The sequence below is a fragment of the Schistocerca americana genome, chromosome 4 (genome assembly GCF_021461395.2).
Source record: "Schistocerca americana isolate TAMUIC-IGC-003095 chromosome 4, iqSchAmer2.1, whole genome shotgun sequence".
Taxonomy (NCBI): Eukaryota; Metazoa; Arthropoda; class Insecta; order Orthoptera; family Acrididae; genus Schistocerca; species Schistocerca americana.
The window spans coordinates 342,708,856-342,727,308 of record NC_060122.1 but is presented as its reverse complement, the minus strand read 5'-3'; the positions used below and the strand labels follow the sequence as shown (position 1 = coordinate 342,727,308).

At 41.7% G+C, this 18,453-nt stretch overlaps 1 pseudogene; it reads left to right on the top strand.

The window, feature by feature from the left end:
* The first annotated feature begins 9,733 nt into the window (after positions 1-9,733).
* On the top strand, positions 9,734-9,851 carry LOC124614289 (annotated as a pseudogene).
* Positions 9,852-18,453: the final 8,602 nt, after the last annotated feature.

Here is an 18,453-nt window from a genome sequence, read left to right as displayed (position 1 = left end):
TAAATGAAATGTAGAACCAAATGCGTCTGTTTTTAATTGCAAAACCAATTTGAAAATAGAAAGTTTACCACTCCCACTCTGAAGCGGTGGTTTCAAGGTGGCAAGTTGCACCACAGAGAGATATCGTATTTAATAATGTCAACTTTTCACCTAGAACAAGTTTTGAATACGCTGCGTCGTTTTCGAGATATTTAGTTGCCTCAAGTTAAAAAACTACTCTGTATAACAGCACCATCCACGAGTCGGGTCATGAAGCTTCAGATGGTACCTACTATAGTATATAAATATGAATTGTGAACAGTAGTAATGGTATACTGCTTCTTTGGACGAGAGCCAAGGGTACTTTTAAGTCTGATTGTTTCCCTCCATTAAGAATGTTTCGTTCCATTTGGTAGAATCTCTTCCACTCAAAGAAGAATGAGGTTTGATTTTACGTGCACTAGTGTTTTCTTCGGGAGGCACTTTCTGTAAGAACAGGGACATGACACCAGTTTGCGTTCCGGTATCTGAGGAAAGCTATGTTCTACAAATACATAATACGCGAGCACATCGCGTTTTCCAGAATTCGTGAAAAGTCAATGATATACGCTTCTAGTTATGTGAATCCGTTCGACAACCCTTCTGGAAAGCGGGAATGACCTGCTCATTTTTGCAGTCCCGTGAAACGCTTCTTTTCTCCAATGTCCTACGATGGAGCGCTGCTAGAAGACGAGCGTATCCTATGTAGAATGCTATAGTGAAAAATAAGAGTGGAAGACCAAGAACTGAGCGCATGAATTAGAAATGGTATGAGACAGGAAAGTAGTATTTCAACCTATTTTTCAATCTATACATCGAAGAAGCGATGATGGAAATAAAAGAAAGTTTCGCGACTCGGACTGTGCGAAAGAATATCAGTGATAAGATTCAGCGATGTCATTGCTATCCTCAGTAAAAGAGGAGAAGAACTGTAGGATCTGAGAAACTAAATGAACAGTCTCATGAGCACACGCTGTGGATTGAGAGCGAACCGAAGAAAGGTGCAAGTAATGAAAAATAACAGAAAAGAGATTAGCGATAAACTTATCACCAGAAATGGGAAGACTACGTGACTAAATTCTGATACCTTGAAAGCAAAATAACATATGACATGAAAAGTAGGCTAGCCCAGGCAAAGAGGTCGTTCCTACCAAAAGAAGTGTACTCGTATCGAACATCAGGTTTAATTTCTGGAAATAATTTTCTCAGACTGGACGTTTGGAATATGGACTTGTATGGAAGTTAACCACAGACTGTTGGGAAACAGGAAAAACAGAACGTCTAAACCTCTGAGACACGCTGCCATAGTGATTTCCCTAAATCACTCCAGGCAAATGCCGGGATGGTTCCTCTGAAGGGCACGGCCGACTTCCTTCCCCATCCTTCCTAATCCGATGAGACCAATGACCACGCTGTCTGGTCTCCTTCCCCAAACCAACCAACCAACCAACACGCTGCCATAGACGGATATTGAAAATTACGTGGACTGATAAGAAGTGAGGAAGGTCTCTGCAGAAACTGAGTGAACAACTAGCGCAAAATATCGAAAAGAAGAAGATGCAGGATGATAGGACATGCCTCAAGACATGAAGGAATAAGTTCTCTGGTACTTGACGGAGCAGTAAAGATAGAAAATTGTTGGGGAGACAAATATTGGTGTATATCCAACAAAGAATTAAGGACGTTGACTGCAAGTTCTACTCTGAGATGAAGAGGTTGGCACGTCGGAGGAATTTTTGGAGGGCCGCATCAAACTAGTGAGAAGACTTATGATAAAAATAAACGGAAAATAAAAATAGCCTCAGATCCAGTTACGTTCCCTTTACTGAGCGATTTTCATTTTCTTTTGTCCATCTGATACTTGTTTAGAATTCGGCAATGTTCGTGTTCGTGCTATAAGTTTGATTTCCTTGCAAAAAACCATACTAGTTCTTTGAGAAATGTTGTAGGAGAGTAAGAAGTCCTTAAAGTGGTTTCTAAGGCTTCGTCGGTTTGACTGATTAGTGCTGTTTTCTGAATTTCTGACTGTACGACAATTGCATCTTCCACACAGACTTCATCGCCGGCCGAAGTGGCCGTGCGGTTAAAGGCGCTGCAGTCTGGAACCGCAGGACCGCTACGGTCGCAGGTTCGAATCCTGCTTCGGGCATGGATGTTGGTGATGTCCTTAGGTTAGTTAGGTTTAACTAGTTCTAAGTTATAGGGGACTAATGACCTCAGCAGTTGAGTCCCATAGTGCTCAGAGCCATTTGAACCATTTTGAACTTCATCAACTAGAATCAAATGGGTCCTTTTAATATAAAAACGATTTAGATCTCCAGCAACAGGATATATAATCTGTACTTGTGTCATCGCAAGTGGGCCACGTTATCAGAACAGTTGAAGAGAGCTCCGAAGAGACTCTGGGAAACACCCGACTTAAACAGCTGGGCACTTCATCTGTCGCCGAGGCCTGCCTGAAATTACCGTCATGTAAGGAGGAATGAAGACGTTGTGGTCGATGCTCCAATTTGTGGTACAGCGCAGTTAAAAAGGACGGATGGACGATTGAACATTAACTTCTCGTCGATGACAAGGTCATTATGGATAGAGCAAAATTTCTGATTGGGCAGAATGGGAAAGTAAACTGGCTTTCTGCTTTCCAAAGAACCCAATCCGGCATGTGTGTCACTCATTTCAGAGAAACGAAGGAAAATTTAAACCCGGATGGCCGGACGGAGGTTTGAACTGCCGCACTACCGAGTGCGAGTTCAATGTGTTACCGCTGCACCACTTCGTTCGGTCAGCATTATTAAGGACCATAACGATGCCGAGAAACACGTATGTCAGTTTCAGTTGGAGGAATGGTTGCACTAAATTCCGGTCGACGGAAAATACCTAAGAGATACATTCTCCTAGGAAAATAGCACAGCCACAGGAAAACGGACACGCGTCAGTGTCATAACGGGCGCTGGGAGTCGATCCTACCGATACACACGCCGAAAAGATCCACATTTCATGACAGCCTGCTTGACCTGCAGGCTGAGAGCACGCTGCAGGCAATTTCTCTTGACGGCAAATGGTTCAATAACTTTCAAAACCGATGACTTGGTCGTGTATGACTTACTAGTTTTTCTTCATGTTGATCAGACTAGGCCACCCCAGTCCTGTGAGTGGGGTCACTATCATCTTCGCAGATAAAAGCGCTTGCTATGAACTCTGTAATCACTGAATCAACATAACTTCATTCATCTCAGGTCCATTTCGTTTCAGTGCGTATTTATGGACCAACGATCTCGACAGAACTCATATTTCTTCTGGAGGCTATTTTACGTACACAATATATTTCATTTTATTTGTGATTGGCCATTTTCACTGTTACTCATTATCAAAGGATATCACTTTAAAGTATGCCCAGTACTTACAACATCTCATGATTCACTCAACAGTGTAGAAAGTATAACTGGCTTTCCTTTTATTGTAAGTTTCATTCTCCCTATTAGCGGCTGGCCAGCAAAGTGGAGAAATTTATGATTGTGCTGCAGCTGGTGGAAGCAAGGGTTTGGTCGTGCATCGCTTTTAGAGGACAACAATCCAAACTGTACACTTCTTCTGGTGTTCACTTTAAGTAAACACATAGTACAGCTGCAAATAATACTTTGCATGCCTCCGTTAATTAATGCGGTAGGGCAGCGACGGAAATCCACGTCCATCCGTCTTGGTTTGGGTTTCCTGTGCTTTCTATAAATCGCCTAAGGTGAATTCCGTGACGTTCTTTTGAACGAACAAGGCTGATTCCCTTCCTCATTCTTCTCCTATTCGCTTTCAGAGTTTTTTCTCGTTTTGTTGACCGTACGAAATTTTCACAAGTCTGCAGTAATCACACTACAGAGAGACATTTCCGACTATGACGACAATTATTATCGGCTGTGTGATTTGATATGAGGTGCCCTTAGCCTCTTGTGTGCCGTGGCAGGATAATTCGTTCCGTTGTTTCTGCCAGTTATTTTCATTACGATCAGTATTTTGAAGGTCTTGTAACAAGAAACAGTTCTCTATTGTGGTGCACAGCAACATTAGGATAGACGTAAGACAGTAACTAGATTCCTTGTGCAGGGGATCGCAGTTGCAGTTAACTTTATTAAAGTAAAAAACATTTCGTCATCTTTCTTTACTACATCATTCACTTGTGTGCAGTAAACTGATATAAGTGCGTGGCAGCTGTCAAGTGCTTTAAAAATCAAACGTTCCATCTGCGCGTCACAGTCACTGAAATAACATGAGAATTTAAACAAAACTGTTCACCACAAGCACGCCTTATTTTCTTTTCTTGCTGACCGTGACATTTCTCTCACGTGGAGGGTAGCTGGTACAGATCATATTGCAAGTGTCCAGGCAAGTGACGTTAAATAATAAACACGTAGTTTTAACGTTCAAAACTAATAGAGTAATAAGATTCAAATACAACAGATTATTCCTTCTAACATTATTTCTGTAAGAAAACACCGATGTCAGAGTTGTGGCTGTTGCTATGGGGTAAATGAAGGTACTGCGTTTGGCAAGACCACGGATGTCAGCCCCCACTACGTAATGCGACAGAGGAAACCAGAATCAAGGGATATGGGACTACACAGTCGGCTAGACCTGGAGCAGGGATCGAGGAGCAGTTATTAGTTTTACTTTTTGTGTCATTTCTGTTAGCTTGTTAGCAGGTGGGCTCTGTATGTTAGTTTACGGACGAGGGTTAATCTGAAATGTTTTAAGATATTAGTTAATACCCTAAATAGGGTGGTATGGGATGAGGTATATGTAGAAATAGATGCTAATTTATTTCATTGTAAATTTGAGTCAACATTCGAAAGTTACTTTCCAAAAAAATTATCCAAAAGATCCATTAAAAAACCTAGTAAGCCGTGGATAACTAAGGGAATTAAAATCGCACTTAAGATGGAGAGCGACATTTATCTGAAGACCAGAGGAAGTCAAGATCCGACATTAATTGCAAATTACAAGAAATGCTGTAGCATTTTAAGGGAGGTTATTAAAATCCTCAGAAGTACACATGTACTGACAGTAATAAATAAAGCAGATAATAAGATCAGAACTATGTGGGAGATTGTCAAACGGGAGACAGGACAGGCAGTCAGTGTACAAGATTCCAAAAATGATAGTGTTGTGTCTGAAGGTTCACAAGTTGGAAGCACTTTTGAAAATCACTTTCCAAACGAAACAGCAGATATACAGAGTGAAAATTATTGAAATATATGAAAAAAACGTAAATTAGTTACAAACTACGGCGTGCGCACACTCCATTAAACATGTAAACGTCACAGCAAATATTCGGATTTAGGTTATGACATGTTCGATATGCCTGCGATAATACGGTACAAACGAGTAGCGAAATTCTGCATGACCTACTGAAGTGTATGGACATCGATGCTGTCGATGACTTCCTGATTGGTTGTTTTGAGCTTGGCAATGGTTTTGGGGTTATTGCTGTACACCTTGTCTTTAATATAGCTCCACAAAAGGAGTCACATACTTTCAGATGTGGAAAATATGGCGGCCAATCGAAGCCGATATCAGTGGCCTCTGGATACCCCAGAGCCAGAATTCGGTCCCCGAAGTGCTCTTTCAGGATATCAAGCACTCTCCTGCTTCGATGGGGTCGAGCTCCGTCTTGCATGAACCACAAATTGTCGAAATCGAGGTCACTTTCGATAATGGGAATGAAATAATCTTCCATAACCTTCGTGTATTGATTGATAGTCAGCGCGCCATCAAGGAATATCGCATCGATTATTCCGTGACTGGATATTGCACATCACACAGTCACCCGTTGAGGGAGAAGAGACTTCTCGACCGCTAAATGCGGATTCTCAGTCACCCAAACGCACCAATTTTGCTTATTGGCGAACCCATACAAATGAAAGTGGGCTTCGTCTCTAAGCCAAACCATACATGCGCATACTAATTCCCATGATGTCCCGCCGCCAACCGTACAGTTTGAACGTCCTAACACAACCCGTTCAGAAGTTAGGATGATTTTATTTCATACAGTCCAATAATTGTCACCCAGCAGAGTTAAATAGTTCATTTGAAGGAGCAAGAGAATGTATGCCATTCCACAAAACTTGGAGCAACTAACGAATTCTCCAATATCCTTCACTAAACTTAATACAGCTATAAAAATTCTATAAAACAAAAGCTCTTGTTGGGTTTATGGTATTTCAGACAAAATTCTTAAAAGCTTTTATAATTTAATAAGCAATGTCGTTAGTGATATACGCTATGCATCACTGGCGCAAGGAATTTTTCCAGACTGGTTAAACTATGCAGTTATTAAGCCACTTCATAAGAAAGATAATAAGGCATATTTAAAGAAATTGTTGTCCGGTTTTCTTTCTGACCTCTTTTTCCAAAATATTCGAAACAGTAATGTACTCAAGAGAAGTCGCACACTTAAGTGGAAACAGTTTACTTAACATATCACAGTTTGGATTCCAGAAAGTTTACTGGACAGAGAATGCTATTTATGCATTCACCCATCAAATTTTAAAGGCCTTAAACAATAAAATATCACCAGTTTGTATTTTTTGTGATCTCTCGAAGGCCTTCGACTGCGTACATCACGCTACTCTCCTAGAAAAACTCAAGTTTTATAGAATTGATGTTGGATTTATATATAACTGATTGGAATCATACTTCACAAACAGAATGCAAAAGATTGTGATGAATAATTCACACAAGGTTGGAAAAGTAGAGAATATTAGTGACTGGGGTAAAATCACAGAGGGAGTACTGCAGGGTTCAATTTTGGGTCCATTCCTATACCTTGGTCTTCCACTTAACATTCATCAAACAAAAGTAGTACTTTTTGCAGACTGTAGCAGTATTATGAAAAATCCCATTGGAGAAAAAGTAACAGAAGCATTAGTCGATGATATTTTCAGAAGAATTAATAAGTGGTTGCCTGTAAATGGACTTTCCTTAAATTTTGAAAGAAAATAATACATTCAATGCAGTGGAATATATGGAGTCATACCAATAACTGGTGTAACACATGAGTAGGAGTCAGTAAGAAGGGCAGAATGCCCCAAATTTTTGGGTGTATGTATTGATTAAAACTTGAACTTGAAGAGGCATACTACTGAGCTTCTCAAACAATTAAGTTGAACTACTTAGGTTCTAAGTATAAATGTCAACCTTAGAAAGACACGTATCGACTCCTGACATATTCTGCATATTTCCACTCAGTAATCCCGTATGGAATAATTTTCTGGGGTAACTCATCACTTAGAAAGGCAGTATTGATTGTAGAAAAGCGATCAGTAAAAACAATACATTGTGGTCGCCAAAGGACGTCATGTAGGCGCATCTTTAAGGATCTAGGCATTTTAACTGCACCATCACAATATGTATTTTCGCTAATGAATTTCGTCATAAATAAGCCATCACAATTTGAGAAGAACAGTGATACACATACGTACAACAGTAGAGAGAAAAATTGTTAAAATCGTCAGTGGCTCAAAGGGGAGTTCAATATGCAGCAATAATAATTTTCTTATCATTTGCCCAATAACATGAAATGTCTGACATTCAGCGAAGAATCTTTAATCTATAATTTCTCCTGGACGACTCCTACTATTTCATTGACGAATTCCTACTTAAAAAACTGGTAGCCAGTAAAGAAAGCTTGTTTAGGACTAAAATGATAAAGTGTTGATTAATGCATTAATGTTAACACTAATCATGTATACATATCCTGTAAACTAATTCGTTCCACATCATTTCGATAAAAGAATCATTCAAATGATCTGTGAAACGTTTAAATTTAACTAACTAGCTAATAGGGAAAGAGGCAGTGGGTTATTCATCCCACTATCATTACCTGAGTTTTGGATGGAGCCACTAGTTGTGTTGGGAGATGAATTGGTTGAGATGGAGCCGAACGGACCGTTGGAATTTCGATAGGGTAGAGTAGACGACTAAGAAGGCAGTGTCATCGACGTACTGCAGGAGACAAGCAGGAGGTGGTGGGTTAGGTATGACAGCAGTGTTACGGATGTGTACGGCAGAAGAGGACAAAGGGAGAAGTCTTGGGGAACTCCTGCTGTATCAGTGAAGATATAGGAACTAGTGTTTATAGTGACAAAGACAGTAAGTAAGCAAAACGATGGACGTAATTAACTGGAAGTCCATAACTTCAGGCCTGAAGGGCAGAAAGGAATACCATAAACGGCCATAGGCTTCGCAAGGGATCAAGCCATGCAAAAATTGAAGATTTTCGGATATTGTGCTTATGAGATAGGAAATGGGTGAAATGAAGAAGCTGTTCATGAGAGGCAACGGATGAAAGACCCACTGGTTGATACGATAGAATAGGTAGTGCTTTAGGTGTTTATGGATGCGTTGGGAGAAGACTGATTCGAATACCCTTCTAAACAGCGACGTGATGCTGACTGGTCGGTATGAGGAGTTGAAACCATTGGGTTTGTTGGGTTTAAAATAAGATTCGGGAAGTTTTCTGTAACTCAGAATAGTAATATGCTCGGAGGCTGTTGTAGACGGTGGTAAGGATTGCTAAAAAGGAATTGGGGGCTTCATTTCAGATGTCGATAAGTGTTACAGTCGTGCTTGGGAGCTGTGGTACAGTCCTGAATGTGTCGCGTTTTTGTGGTCTGTTTTATGTTATATTCTACAAGTGGTATCAAGTTCTGTCCCTGGTAGGCTGTTCTGCAATCTATGTGCAGAGGCGAGGCATTGGTCGCACTGCGTTCCTGTCCACCCTGCGGTCCGGATATTTATTTCATGTAGAGAGCTGCCGATCATCCCCATGTGATGTGTTTGCCATAGTATCTGAAGTTGCAACTGCCGCAAGAGGGACTAAGCGCCTTACAAATGATATCATCGCCACTCACCGAATTGGCGCTGAAGTCTCTGGAATGACGAAATAATAGTGACATGAGCTTAAAAAATGTCTAAATTCTCCTAAACCAAAAAGGACGCTGAAGTTTGACAGAATCTCTGAAACGCTCTAAACAGGACTTATGAGTGAAACTGTTTTATCACTGATCAAAATTTACTGCAGACCCCTAGAGCAGAACTGGTTTCTAGAATTATCGACCTATATTAGTCTCTTCTATATGCACCAGAATTCCAACACAGTGGCTGTCTTTGAACAAGATAAGTCTTATGAATGTGACTAAGCGTGTGGTCAGAGAGCAACAGTCATGCGAAACCCACCCAGACCTCTTCGCCCATGATGTCCTAAGCGTAAAAGACAGAGGTTTAACGCCGATTCGGTGACTCGCGACTGAATACTACATCGACGCATGCTAAACAAAATATTTTCCTACCAGATAGAGGAGTATGGAATGAAAATAAATATAGGAGAGAGAAAAGTCACGAGAACAAGCAAGAAGGAAGCGCCAGCCAGCATATTCTTATACAGAAAAAGGACAGAACAAGGAAAGTCGTTTCTGCACCTGGGAAATGTAATGACCCGGACGGAAATTATAAAGAATAAATAAGGAGGAGGACGTTTATGAGAAAGACGGCATTTGAAAAGGTGAAGCACTTACTAACTACTAGGAGAGTTCCAAATGGAGCTGAGGAAAAGATTTGCTAGATGTTATATCTGAAATACAGTGTTACACAGCAGTGAAACATGAACAGTTAAAAATAAAGAAGAAAGATATTGATAAAGTTTTCAAATTGCAGTATGGAGAAGAATGCCAACGGCCTTGCCGCAGTGGTAACACCGGTTCCCGTCAGATCACCGATGTTAAGCGCTGTTGGGCAGGGCTAGCACTTGGATGGGTGACCATCCGGTGTGCCGAGCGCAGTTGGCAAGCGGAGTACACTCAGCCCTTGTGAGGCAAACTGAGGAGCTACTTCACTGAGAAGTGACGGCTCCGGTCTCGTAAACTGACATACGGCCGGGAGAACTGTGTGCTGACCACATGCCTCTACATATCTGGATCCAGTGACGCCTGTGCACCGTGGATGACACAGGGGCCGGCTTTCATCGCCTCTTTGGACGGAGTTTAGTCTATTTTCAGTATGGAGAAGAATACTTCAGTTTGAGTGCACCGGAAGACCTAATGAAGAAGTAAAGAAAAAAAAATATGGGAGGAAAAAAGACTACTGGAAGTGACGAGAAAGAGGAAAAAAACTTGACTGTGACATATATTGCGTAGCAATTGTCTACAACAAAGAATTTTAGTGGAAAATGTGGAAGAAATGAGAGGAAAAGGTAGGAAGCGAATTGGAGCGATGGACGACATTAGAACAGGACGAAGATGCAGACAAAGGAAGATGCTCCGAACAGGACTCTATGGACAGCCGCCAGTTGAAACCTGTAGCAAGATATGTACAAAAATAAAGAAAAGAAAAAGAAAGATCTAAGTAGACTTTTAAGTGGATAAATATATATTTGACAGACAGATCGTAGCGTGTTATACTTGGTGGTGATCACAGCCGAGGGATATTTCATAACGAATCTTCACTCTGCAGCGAAGTTTTCACGTCTATGAAACATTCTGGAAGACTGAAACAGTGTGCCGTGCAACTACTTGAACCCAGATCCTCACCTTTTGATGGCAAGTTAGCAAGAAGAGTTGGGAGTGGCGTTTGAACAGAAGCATTTACTGCGAGAGCCAAGCACCTGGGTTGAAGTCCCGGTGTGGCACACAATTTTAGTGTTTCAGGAGGTTTCCAACAACGCAAAACCACTATAAAGCGGAACATTTATTCTGCAACAGTTCGCCAGCTAATGGTAAGATGATTCTGTGCTGTATCCTTTTTTCCAGGAGTGCCAGTCCAGTAAGGTATTTTGTGAAATTTGGGCGGTAATGCAGAGTAACAGACAAAAATAAAGCTATGTTGAAGAATTCTATGTCGTCCCTGGACAGCGCAGTTGCAGAATGAATTGTCTACGAAAAGTAAGGATCCCATAATGACGCCTCCGAGACTTCATTGGAAGATGACTTATAATACCGGCTAGCTTTTCATTCTATCGTCCAACATCGGTCTTGCGGTGTAGAGATCCTCAATCGCTTGAACAGTTCACACATTTACTTGGAACGTTGTTATGATACATACTGCCCAAAAAAAACTCGCAAACCAAAAAATAATTAATGTAGGGTAATGAAATTTTGCGAATACATTTGTCTAGGTTTCGTTTTAGCATCTCCAAAACGAAAGTAATGTCAGTGGGAAAGAGATATAAACGGAATGAGTGCCAAATAGGAAGAACAAAGTTAGAACAGATGGACGGTTTCAAGTACTTAGGATGCATATTCTCACAGGATGGCTACATAGTGAAAGAACTGGAAGCGAGGAGTAGCAAAGCTAATGCAGCGAGCGCTCAGCTACGATCTACTCTCTTCTGCAAGAAGGAAGTCAGTACCAAGACTAAGTTATCTGTGCACCGTTCAATCTTTCGACCAACTTTGTTGTATGGGAGCGAAATCTGGGTGGATTCAGGTTACCTTATCAATAAGGTTGAGGTTACGGATATGAAAGTAGCTAGGATGATTGCAGGTACTAGTAGATGGGAACAATAGCAGGAGGGTGTCCACAATGAGGAAATCAAAGAAACACTGGGAATGAACTCTATAGAAGTAGCAGTCAGGGCCAACAGGCTTAGATGGTGGGGTCATGTTACACACATGGGAGAAGCAAGGTTACCCAAGAGACTCATAGGTTCAGCAGTAGAGGCTAGGAGGAGTCGGGGTAGACCAAGGAGAAGGTACCTGGATTCGGTTAAGAATGAAGTAATAGGCTTAACATCAGAAGAGGCACCAATGTTAGCACTGAATAGCGGATCATGGAGGAATTTTATAAGGGGGACTATGCTCCAGACTGAACGCTGAAAGGCATAATCAGTCTTAAACGATGATGATGATGAGGTAACACATTTCAGCGATTAACATTGCAAGAACACAGGTCAATGTATGCGCGATATGAGTCATTGCAAATGTGAAATGCTGGTACTTAAATAACCGGTGTTACCTGTTACCGCCAGAACGCTGAATGCAAGCATGCAAATGTGCATGCACTGTGTTGCATAGAAGCCATATGTCAGTTTATGGGATGGAATTCTATGCCTGGAGCACTTACTCGGTCAATACAAGGACGGTTAACTCTATATGTGAATGACGTTGGAGTAGTCGTCCGATAATGTCCCACATATGTTCGATTGGAGGCAAACCTGATGATTGAGCAGGTCAAGGGAACTTGTCGACTCTCACTAGAGAACGTTGGGTTACAACAGCGGTATGTGGGCGAGCGTTGTCCTATTGGAAAACGCCTGTTCATGAATGGTGGCACAACAGGTCGAATCACTGGACAAGCGTACAAATTTGCAGTCAGGGTGCGTGGGATAACAACGAGAGTTCTCCTGCTCTCATACAAAACCGCACCCCAGACCATAACCCCAGGTTACACCCAGTGCGTCTAGCACATGGACAGGTAGGTTGCAAGCCCCCAATTGGCCTCCTCCTAATCAAGACAGGGCCACCACTGACACCGGGGCAGGACCAGCTCTCATCAGAAAACACAACAGATCTCCACCCCTGCCCTCGGTGTTGTGTTGCGAATTTTTTTCCTGCAATTTACTTCCTCTTGCATTAAGAGATATTCTCTTTTTCAGGTTTGTCAAGCATTTAGAAAGCGTAATGAGCCCCGTTGCAACGATGCAATTTATTCATGGGATGCTCAGCGGCATCATGCTGATATTTCCAGCCGCATCTGTAAGTATGAATTTGCTTGACAAGCACCACTATACAATATGTAAATAGGACTTCATTAAATATATAAAACTTTGTTATAAGTTACTATAAAAATATCAACAAATTAGTCAAGAAATCTTGATGTCACTTCAATGCACACCAAAAGATGGCAGCACATGTGGGCTGCAAATCGTTTCAAGAAACATTTCAATTATTTCTCACTTGTTTCCTTGCATATAGAGATTTCTTATTGTTTGCAAGGGCATTTGGCAAGTGACCCGTCAGTTAAATTTAATTCTAAGAAATCAGTGTTGTTGAAATGGTCTTTTTCTTCTGCGAAAAGTGCGGTTACTTGGAAATTCAAATCAGAATTAGTAAATAGAAAGTTTCAGGGAGCCTTCATAGTACCGCAGTCTACTTTGCCTTGTGATACAAAGGTGACCATAACAACTGGTCTGAAGTTTCCGAATGGGCATCAGATATGTCTTCATTGGAAGGCAGCTGGAAAGAGTAATATGTAATACTTACGAAGGACTGGTGCACCAAAACAGCACACATACAGGGTGATTTTTTTCCACCCTGTAGAATCTCTATGGACTGATCGATGACAGGATACGGAACAAAAAAGATCTAACGAACTTATGGACGGAAATGCTTGGTTTCCATGCTAGAGACCATTTATTCAGTCATACTTTGTTACAGAGACTGTGGTCTAATACGCACTGTACCATGGAGCTACAGCTAAAGTATGCTTGCTTTCCTCTTAGAGGGTGGTACTGTTCCCTGTACGTCATGCCCTAGCGCCCTCTCCTGCCGTAGTAATTGGTAACGGTGTGTCCGATTCACTTCTCTTGCTGACTCACCTTGTAGTGGAGGTGATACAGCATTGTACACAATGGTTCCGTACTCGAATCGGACTGACTCACCTTGTAGTGGAGGTGATACAGCGCTGTACACAATGGTCCCGTACTCGAATCGAGAGCTTGCCGACATGGTTTTTACTTACGGAAAGACAAATGGCAACGGGCGGCAGACAGCAAGGTTGTATCAGGAGACATATTCCCGCCGACAGCAAACACAGCATTCAATGTTTGCAACAGTGTTTCGCCGTTTGTCTGAAACACAGTCGTTTCAGAAAGCAGGGAATCATGAAGGACGTACCCGAAATGTTCGGACACCAGACATGGAGGAAAATGTGATTAACACCGTGGAAGGCGTCCTCCGTGTCAGTACCAGGCAGTCGGCCCGCCACTACAGGGTAAGCCAGACGGCCGTGTGAATCATTCTCCATGACAGTTGTTACTATCCTTATCACTTACAGCGTGTGCAGGGCTTATTAGCGACAGACTTTCCACATCGGGAGCAGTTTCTTCACCAGGCAACCACGATTTCGGAATCTCTGTCATCCATCCTATTCACAGATGACGCAACATCTACGCGGAGTGGTATCTTCACTATCAAAACAGTCATCTGTGGGGTAGTAAACAGATCCGCCTTGGTATGGTGACAGTGAATCATTAGCATTGGTGCATTCAGAAGGTGTGGGCCGGGATAATTGGTGACCGTATTTTGCGCGACCGCTACGGTCGCAGGTTCGAATCCTGCTTAGGGCATGGATGTGTGTGATGTCCTTAGGTTAGTTAGGTTTAAGTAGTTCTAAGTTCTAGGGGACTGATGACCTCAGAAGTTAAGTCCCATAGTACTCAGAGCCATTTGAACCATTTTTTGACCGTATTTTGGGACCAGTCTTCCTTCCACATTACCCAATAGACCGGAACTATCGGCGTTTCTTGCGGGTGACTTTGTCTCCCTTTCTATAATAAGTGCCACTGATGATTCTAAGGGTTATGTGATTGCTACATGTGGTACTCCAGCCCACCTCGCCGTTAACATCCGGATGCATCTCAATCGTGTCTTCCCTGGTCGATGGGTCGGACGAGGGGGTCCACTCGCATTGCCTGTTCGTTCAAAGGATCTCAACCCGTGTGATTTCTGTTGAAGAGGACATCTCAAAAGTATCGTGTATGCAGAGCCCATACCAGATGTAGAGACACTGGAGCAGCGTATTAATGTTGCCATTGAGACTGTTCAGATGCAGCATGGCCGATAGAATGTATGAGACAGAACATGCTACGGGGTACACGCATGCGTTGGGACAATTGGAAACCATTTTCAAGACATACTGTAACTGTGACTACATGGTATAGCGCGTATTACACCACAGTCTCTGTAACAATGTATGATAGCATAAATAGTCTCTAACACGGAAACCATGCATTTCTAGACATAAGTTCATTAGACCTTTCTTGTTCCGTGTCCTCTCATCGATCAATCCCTAGAGTTTGTTGTTGTTGTCTTCAGTCCAGAGACTGGTTTGATGCAGCTCTCCAAGCTACTCTATCCTGTGCAAGCTTCTTCATCTCCCAGTACCTACTGCAGCCTACATCCTTCTAAATCTGTTTAGTGTATTCATCTCTTGATCTCCCTCTACGATTTTTACCCTCCACGCTTCCCTCCAATACTAAATTGGTGATCCCTTGATGCTTCAAAACATGTCCTACCAACCGGTCCCTTCTTCTAGTCAAGATGTGCCACAAACTCCTCTTCTCCCCAATTCTATTCAATACCTCCTCATTAATTATATGATCTACCCATCTAATCTTCAGCATTCTTCTGTAGCACCACATTTCTAAAGCTTCTATTCTCTTCTTGTCCAAACTAGAATTTATATAGGTTTAAAAATCACTCTGTGTAACATACAGTACCCTGTAACGGAGGAATTCTTATCACAGTATCATGTGAGCGATTAGCAGCGAATAAAAGCATCAGGCCATAAACCATACGTTTGCGGTTTCATACTGGAATAGAAGGGTTACTGAAAGTCAGTATGTTTCTCTTTTCCTGACTTGTCCTCTTTATCAGCCTACTGAATGCTGCAGTGCAGGTCCCTTATCACTGTCAGACCTCATGGACGTATGGAACCAGCGAAGTTGAATAACATTTTGCGAAACCCAAAAATCCATAAAGTTAACTATTTGTGTACATTTATAGGAACAATCGAATGAAATTCTGACAAATAAAAGATTTTCTGTCTACAGAGGACAGTGCCTAACACCATCTCTGTTTTGAACAAGGAGCATAGGACTGGCTTACATTACAGTATCTTATGTAATGTACCGATTCATAATTTCTTTGTAGATGAAGGTTAAAGCTAACAAAGGTGTACCCGGTAATTAATGGGCTCCCAGATCATGATGAGAAGATGATTAGGTTCAACAACATATTGTCGTACAATACTACAGTTAGTTGTTGTTGTTGCGAACTTCAGTCCAAAGACTGGTTTGATGCAACTCTCCACGCTACTCTATCCTGTGCATGCTTCTTCATTTCCCAGTACCTACTGGAACCTACATCCTTCTGAATCTGTTTAGACATCCTTCTGAATCTGTTTAGTGTATTCATCTCTTCGTCTCCCTCTACGATTGTTACCCTCCACGCTGCCCTCCAACACTAAATCGCTTGATGCCTCGGAACATGTACTACCAACCGATCCCTTCTTCTAGTCAGGGTGTGCCACAAATTTCTCTTCTCCCCAATTTTATTCAATACATCCTCATTAGTTATGTGATCTACCCATCTAATCTTCAGCATTCTTCTATAGCACCACATTTCGAAAGCTTCTATTCTCTTATTGTATAAACTATTTATCGTCCATGTTTCACTTCCATACATGGCTACACTCCATACAAATACTTTCAGAAACGACTTCCTGACACTTATTCTATACTCGGCGTTAACAAACTTCTCTTCTTCAGAAACGCTTTCCTTGCCATTGCCAGACTACATTTTATATCCTCTCTATTTCGACCATCATCAGTTATTTTGCTCCCAAAATAGCACAACTCATTTACTACTTTAAGCGTCTCATTTCCTAATCTAACTCCCTCAGCATCACCCGATTTAATTCGACTACATTCCATTATCCTCGTTTTGCTTTTGTTAATGCTCATCTTATATCCTCCTTTCAAGACACTGTCCATTCCGTTCAGCTGCTCTTCCAGGTCCTTTGCTGTCTCTGACAGAATAACAATGACATCGGTGAACCTCAAAGTTTTTATTTCTTCTCCATGGATTTTAATTCCTACTCCTAACTTTTCTTTTGTTTCCTTTACTGCTTGCTCAATATACAGATAGAGTAACATCGGGGATAGGCTACAAACCCGTCGCACTCCCTTCCCAACCACTGCTTCCCTTTCATGCCCCTCGACTCTTATAACTGCTATCTGGTTTCTATACAAATTGTAAATAGCCTTTCACTCCCTGTATTTTACCCCTGCCACCTTCAGAATTTGAATGAGAGTATTCCAGCCAACATTGTCAAAAGCTTTCTGTAAGTCTACAAATGCTAGAAACGTAGGTTTGCCTTTCCTTTATCTAGTTAGTAGCAAGGTAAAAGCTTCGAATGGACTCTCCAATAATGATGTGTAGTCAGTTTGGATAAGCTGTTCATTCGGATACGGGGCAGAGACACCACTATTGAAAGCAGTTAGGGTTCAGGCACAAAATTTAGTCTCTTTTAATTGATGAGAATTTATGCTGGGAAAACTAGAATTTACAGTTTCTCAAACAACTCAGTTGAATGACTTTTTCACGTCATATTATTGCAAAACCTTTAATAGGAACCAATCAGTAGGTAAACATACTTTGCTTATTTTTATTGAATAATACTACGTTTAATTGTTTTCAGAGGTTACTCATTTTTTTTAAAAAAAAGGAAATCTTCATTGCACAAATAAGAATAACATACAGTGCATGCCGTCGATCATCGTTACATCTGTGTCGTCAGACAGCGAGGTTGACATTCTGTGACATATGCTGTCGGAGACTTCACCTTTGGCCGATAAGAAACGCCTGCAAGCAATCATAGGCCTAGCCTTCGATGTCATGCAGGAAATAAAAACGACTGCCTTCCCATATGAACTGATTTGTATAGTACTCTGCTTTACTATCTACCTCTCTGGCACTGAGCATACGTGATCGGCCTGCTTATTGGACTTCAGTTGGACAACTCTGTGAAGTGCGAATACAATGATGCTGATGGTCTTACGTGATCACAGAGTATCTGGATTCTTCTCTTCGTGTTTGTCAACAACTTTACGACGAGTCAGCACGGAGTGGTTTTGTGAACCGTCAAGCGATAATTTTGTATGCATCCTTACTGTCTAATAAGAAGTGTTTGTTGCTCTTTAGTAGGTGTAGTATAGGCGGCGAGGACTTCAATTTAGTGTGTGTTACGACAATCGACTAAGTCTAGTGGTAATGAATCCAGAATTCATGAAACCATGGCGTCAACAGCAGGCACACCAAGAACAACAACAAAAGGAACAGCTCTGACTTCAGTCACAACAGCAAACACAACAAGGACAAGAATAAGAACAAATCGTCGTACAATATCAAAGACAACAGGAACAACAAAGGCTGAAACTGCGAATAATAGAACAGCGGCATCTTATGCTACCGCAGCTCTTCAAGCTAGAGAAGCGTCCACCACCACCTTCGCACCATTTCATCCAGAAGATGACGACTGCGCCTCGTACAGACTTTTGCAGCTCCAATCCCAGGTTATCAGTGTAACCGACAGGGCTAAGCAGCGCGATTTTCTGCTATCTACAATGCGTCTTCTGTAATAGATACGTCCTCTCACCCGAGTGTTTAGAAT